Source organism: Grus americana, chromosome 9 (assembly GCF_028858705.1).
Source record: "Grus americana isolate bGruAme1 chromosome 9, bGruAme1.mat, whole genome shotgun sequence".
In the NCBI taxonomy this organism is placed as follows: domain Eukaryota; kingdom Metazoa; phylum Chordata; class Aves; order Gruiformes; family Gruidae; genus Grus; species Grus americana.
The window spans coordinates 7,550,868-7,556,867 of NC_072860.1; the positions used below are offsets into that span (position 1 = coordinate 7,550,868).

Consider the following 6,000-nt stretch of genomic DNA (forward strand, 5'->3'; position numbering starts at 1 on the left):
AAGCAATTATGTATAAAGAAACAACTTATGATCATAGAATCACAGAATGGTTTGGGTTGGAAGGGATCTTAAAGCCCATCTAGTTCCAACCCCCTGTCATGGCCAGGGACACCCTCCACTAGACCACATTGCCCAAAGCCCCATCCAACCTGGCCTTGAACACTTCCAGGGATGGGGCATCCACAGCTTCTCTGGGCAACCTGTGCCAGTGCCTCACCACCCTCACGGTGAAGAATTTCTTCCTCATATCTAATCTAAATCTGAATTAACTACCTTTTAAAAATGCACTCTCTACTTATCAGGGAGGCATTCAGCTATTTCTAAAGTGGATATTATTCTCAGCCAACAAAATAAAAATGAAAGGTATTGGTTAGGCACTGCTCTACCTCACCTTCAGATTGCAGGTTATCATCTTTCCTTCCGCAGGGCTTTGATCCCTTGAGAATGCTTTACAGCCTCTTGGCTATCCAAGGATCATCACTTCAACATCTAATTAGCATAGCAAGCAGCCACTGTAAACATCAGCAAACTTCAACACAGCTTCCAAAGGGCAGTATGCAACACAGCACGGCCAGTTCATATTAAGGTTAATTGGGCTTTCAGGAACTCATAATATTTGCTAAAATAAAATACAGCTGTAGTCCAATAAAGTGATTTTGCTCTTTGTCGCAAAGCTGAAAGACTAAAAAAAGCTAGCTTCCTTCAAGGGCAAAAGGGAAGCATCTAAGGCATATTTGGCCATAACTGATAAGTTCCACACTTACTTTGTTCAACAGATGTTTAAAATGCATTTGCAGACTATAAAGTTGATTATTCACTAGTACTTTGTGACCAGACCATTTCTCAGCAGAGTTTTAAAGGGAAGTTTTATAAACAGACAATAGAAGATTCTTACCAAGAAATTGCACTTTTGGGTTTAAGAGGCATATAATAGAGCATGCCAAAAAAGTCAAAAGACATTCAACTAACACTACAAGACTACTGGAACGCAGTAGGAAGCAAAACCACCATATATAGTTGGAATACTTGCACTGAGAGAGGAGTTACATTGCCCCTGTTCCAAGTAAAATCAGCTGTCCTTTACACTTATTATTGCCTATGTAATTCTGTCTTACGGCTGTTTAACGCATGGCCAATGAATAGGTTTGGAGATGAAGACTTTGGGGAAGTTGCTCAAAGCTTTATCAGGGGTCAGCCTTTTCACCATTAGAATTTGCAGATTCGTCTAGACTGACAAACTTACAACATCTTTGAGTAGGCAAAAACCACTTCACGGAGAACTTGGTAAATCCCAGTGTGGATGTTCTCATTTAAAATTAAAGCAGCTTGCACTTTTAAAATTAATACAAACCAAAGGGACATCGCTTTAATTTAGACTAATTAAGAGCAAATTTAAAGCAATTCAGTTAAATCATCTAAGACCCCTGGATGGATGCATCCCATTCAGAACTGACCCTCCCAGAAGCAAACTCTGAACTACTGGAGAGATCTCTCTCACCTACTTCAGGATCTAGAGCAGCTATTCACAACTGCATGTAAAGTTTGTCTGTGGAGATTAAGAAATCTTATCAGTCTAAGATCAGGGATTGTGTATCTCTGAAAATGAAAAAGTCCCAAAGATAAACGGATGTAGTGCTGGTAATTTAAAAGTTGGTAACTCGTGAATGTTCAAGGTTAGAGTCAAATGCTTTATTCCAATGCAAAGCTGAAATACTTTGCTTTACACTGGCTTAATGTGTCAGTTTATTTTATCAACAGTTGATAAACTTGTACAATAAACCAAGCCTACATAATAAACCAAAGCAAAGAACACAACCATAAGGAAAAGCACAATGGTAATTGAAATAAGCAGAGTTTTATGGCCTGATTGCCACCTAACCAGCCACTTTGAGGAGTCAGCTCAAGTCCTTGTAAGACCAGTTAACATTTAGAAAACATCAGTCCCAGGCTTGCATCTGGAAAACAAATTATTCTTGGTTTAGCAAATTCACTACCTATCCTTATGAAATTAAGGCAGCAAGAAAGTAGAATTTGCAGCCTCACATGCTAAAAAGAGCTAGAACCAGCAGTGCAGAACAGTACTGTTTGGGGGTTGGTTATGTATTGCACAACTACAAAATTGCTCACGTCAAAATGCTGTAAAATAACAGCACGGCAACAGAATTCTTGCCTGCTTCTCTACTGCTTTTTTCCCTTTCAGTAAATAATCATCATGTCATAACGAACACAGGTCGTAATCAGTAAGAACATCCTTGTGAAGCACACAGTAAGTCCAGCACTCTCCTCTTGTGGTTTGATCCTGCTGCCACAATGAAGATTGAGGAAACCCACTTTCCATTTGAAAAAGCTCAGAAACAGAACAGAAGCATGATCCAAAAACTGAGCTTCTCTACAAATTCTTCTGTGGCAGCATTTAATTTCTAAAGCCTTCCAGAATTAAATAAGGATTAAACGCTGCTAACGTCAAATGCCGATGTAAGCATAAGTCTGAATAAGTCGTCAGTGACACCAGCCTCTTTGTCCTAATGGTCCAAACGCATCTAAACTATTATAAGGCATCATTTAAGGAAGACTCCCTAATTTTGATTTATTAAAAGAGGTGCTTACTGAAATACATGATTTTCACATTTAGTTCCACAGAATAGGAAGTCATATGCAGGTTTTACTACACTGATGTTAAAACATACATTAGAATCTCTCCACACAGAATCATATTTTGAGACATCTGGCATCACCGTTAACCATTCATTGCAATGGGCAGCCAGACCCTTACCCACAGGGAAGCCAAAAGGCAAAAATCCAAAGCATTTATTTCTTTGCACCACAAAACCCTTTCCAGAGAGGAGAGGGGGTTCAAGAGTTATCATCTGGGCTCTAGGGCAGTTGACACAAGATCAGGCAACTCCATGTGGAGGTCTCTGCTTCTTCCAGATCCTCCGATATCTCACAGGTATTTTATTTGGGACAGTTGGAAAATGCAAACCAGGATTATTCGTTAAGATGCATCTGCAACACATTGGAAACAAATGTTTGCTTTTATCCTGTGTATTCTCTTTAAAGCCCTTTGTGTTCTGTGTCTCGAAAAACAACATAAAAGTAGAAATTTATGATATTTTAACTTCCTTGTTCCAGCACTCAAAAAAAGCTAAGGAGATGACAGATTGAAGCAAGTTATGCATGGAACTGTACATCTTTTCAGTACACTAAAGGAAGCGCTGAGCCACGCTATGCGACCACAGTGGTACGGATAATACTATGTGAAAAATGGGGTGGCAAAAATACTGTTTTGCCACAAGTGTGAATGAACATTAAAACACCACCCCAGAGAGGCGTGTTTGAAAGGAGGTCACCTGAGATGCTAGGAGGAAACGCTACACAACCTCGTTAGCGTTATTGAAATAATTCACTGCAGCACTCACTACTTCCTCAGGCAATCCCGTGCTTGCTGAATGATGCTTCCACATCGCTCCAGCTGTGGCCTCACCGTTTCCAGACTTGATGACCATCACGACACACAACTAGTGACCCTCCTCGGCCGCTTTGGATAGTGTAGACATTTAATACATGAAAGATAACAAATGTCAGCAATAAACCAGCAAGAATATAAATCTGATAATGTTCATAGAGTGCAACTTTAAAAAAGGAAATTAAATAGGCAGCATTAAATGTCTTCATCCCTGATGCTGAAGGCACTTAGCACACAGCTGTCGAGACTTTGGAACAGAAAAATTTCCATTTTTTTCCCCTAGCGACAGAAAGGGAACACCTGCAGCCCCAGCCTGAGGGCTGAGTAACGCCTGGGCACTACCGGCGGCGGCCGGGTAACTGCTCCGGCGCCGGCAACGAAGCACCAGCGATGCTGGGGCCGGCACCCGGCACGGCCGGCGGTGCCGCAGGAGCCCGTTCCGCCCCGGAGCGCCCCGCCACCCTCTCGCAGGCAGAGCCCGCCCCGGGGCAGCGCTGAGCCGGGGGGCACGGTCCGGCTCGGTGTGCGGAGGGCCCGCCGCCAGCCCCCGCCGGGGGAAGCCCGCGCCACCCGCCCCTTCCCTCAGGGCGCTGTGAGGGGGCGCGACAGAGCAAGGGAGGGGCGGCCGTGCCTGAGGGTCGGGGGCGGCGGCGAACGCCCTGAGGGGCGGCGGGGACCCCTTCGCCTTCGGCGGGCAGGCGGGACGGGCTGCCCCCTCCTCGCCCCCGAGGCAGCGCCGGTCTGCCCCGGCGGCCGCTGCGAAGCCGCCTTAAGCGAAGGAGACGCGGCGCCCCGGCAGCCCCCGCCCCGCCGCCGCCTCCCGGGCCGCGGGAAGGGCCCCCCGACGGCCACCGCGGCTTCCCGCCCCTTCCAGTCAGACAAGGGCTACTCACCCGCCGCGGGCAGCGCCGTCCGCGGCCGCCTGACGCCGACGCCTGCCGGGCACGGCCGGGGACCGCCGGGCCGGGCTCCCCTCACACCTCGGCAGGCTCACGGCCGCGGCGGAACACGCTCCCCCAGGTCCTAGCGCCGCCGCGGGGCGAGGGGGTCCCGCCCAGGGAGCGCGGCCCGGCACGGGCGGTGCCCGCGCGCGAGGAGGGGGGAGCTGCAGGGGGCGGCGGTTCCCCCCACCCCCGCCCGTCCTTCGCGTTACCCGCCGCACAGCGCCGGGCGGAGCTGCCCCGGGCGGGGCTGCCCCGGGGGCTGCGGGGGGACGCGGACCTTCCGCACAACGCGGTACCGGCTTCATGAAACTGCCCTCGGTGACCAGGGCGGGAAGCGGAGATGGGAGCCAAGGGCGCCGCGGAGCTAACGCTCCTGCTCGCCGTCTCTTCCTTCGGAGCTGTCACGGCTCCACACGTCCAGGCAGGCACCGTTTAACCCCAAACAAGCCTTTTCCTCTCAGATCCTACACAAATTTTTCAACTTCTCCGTATTTCCCCTCCTTGCTCACGTTTCCTTTCTTATAAAAGAGCATACGGTGACACTCCAAAAACTTACAAACTTTTTCTGGTGAGTTTTTGGTAAAGTATTAAATTACGGACCATAGAGAGCTTTGCTGAATTATTTGTCATAGATGAACATGGAAAGGCATTCCTCTCCTACAGGGACGTGGAAGGCGCACAGGTATTGGACTAGAGATCTAGGAGTAATGGCTTGGCCTTGCGTAGGAAGTTTTTAAGCTTATAAATCTCAGTTAAGAATGTCTGTCCCCCTCATAACTTTTCCTCTCCCATGTAAGAAAAAAACCTAATCAAGTACTATGCCAGTGAAAGAACAAGTTACCCACGTCACACTAAGGATAGCACCCAGCTCTGTAGGGACAGTTGCTGCTTGGAGGTTGGGGGTTGATTTCAGTTCTCTTGGATAATGAATTGTGTAAGGATGGAAGTGGGTTGCATGCATTCCAAATTAGGCACAGTAAAACCACTGTATATTACCATGGAAGTTATATATTTTGCACATAAACTACTTTGTTGATTTTGATTTACAAGTTTTGAGATTTTCAGCGTTTACGTATCCTACCGCAGTAAGTCCTGGCCCAGTTGGTATTATAAATCCAACAATGCTATCCTGGAAAGTAGGAATGAGCTACATCCAATCAGTTTTATTAGAACATTATAAAAATAACTCAAAATAGCTTGTATACATATAAATAATGTTGTGCTCTTAACTTTGAAAATGCTGTGATATTTCATACCAGGACTACAGTGGATCTGATCTTTGAAAATTGTGACTGTATCTGGTTTTACAAAAGGTAATAGATTATTCTAATTCTGATGAATCATGACATACCAGAACCTAGGAATTTCACTGATCAAAGGCTGAATATTCCTGTCCTGAACCTCACCCATTCTCAAGGGGAAACTCTGTATATGGAGGAAAAAAAAAAAAATTTGGTTTTTATTTAAGACGTAATGATGGCTTGAAACTTCTCCTAGTTTGGATGCTAATAATACAGTACTAGAAATGGCCCAGAGGGCAGTAAGTAGTGTAAGTGGCAAAGTATTCACAAAAAAGGCAGATAATATTGA

At 46.4% G+C, this 6,000-nt stretch overlaps 1 protein-coding gene across 2 annotated transcripts in view; it reads right to left on the reverse strand.

The window, feature by feature from the left end:
* The window catches only part of SPSB4 (splA/ryanodine receptor domain and SOCS box containing 4), a 169,372-nt gene extending 164,853 nt beyond the window's left edge, over window positions 1-4,519 (reverse strand). For both annotated transcript variants that reach the window (XM_054836062.1, XM_054836061.1), the window contains exon 1: window positions 4,360-4,519. The gene's annotated coding sequence lies outside the window, so the exon portion shown is untranslated. The remainder of the gene's footprint in view (window positions 1-4,359) is intronic.
* Window positions 4,520-6,000: the final 1,481 nt, after the last annotated feature.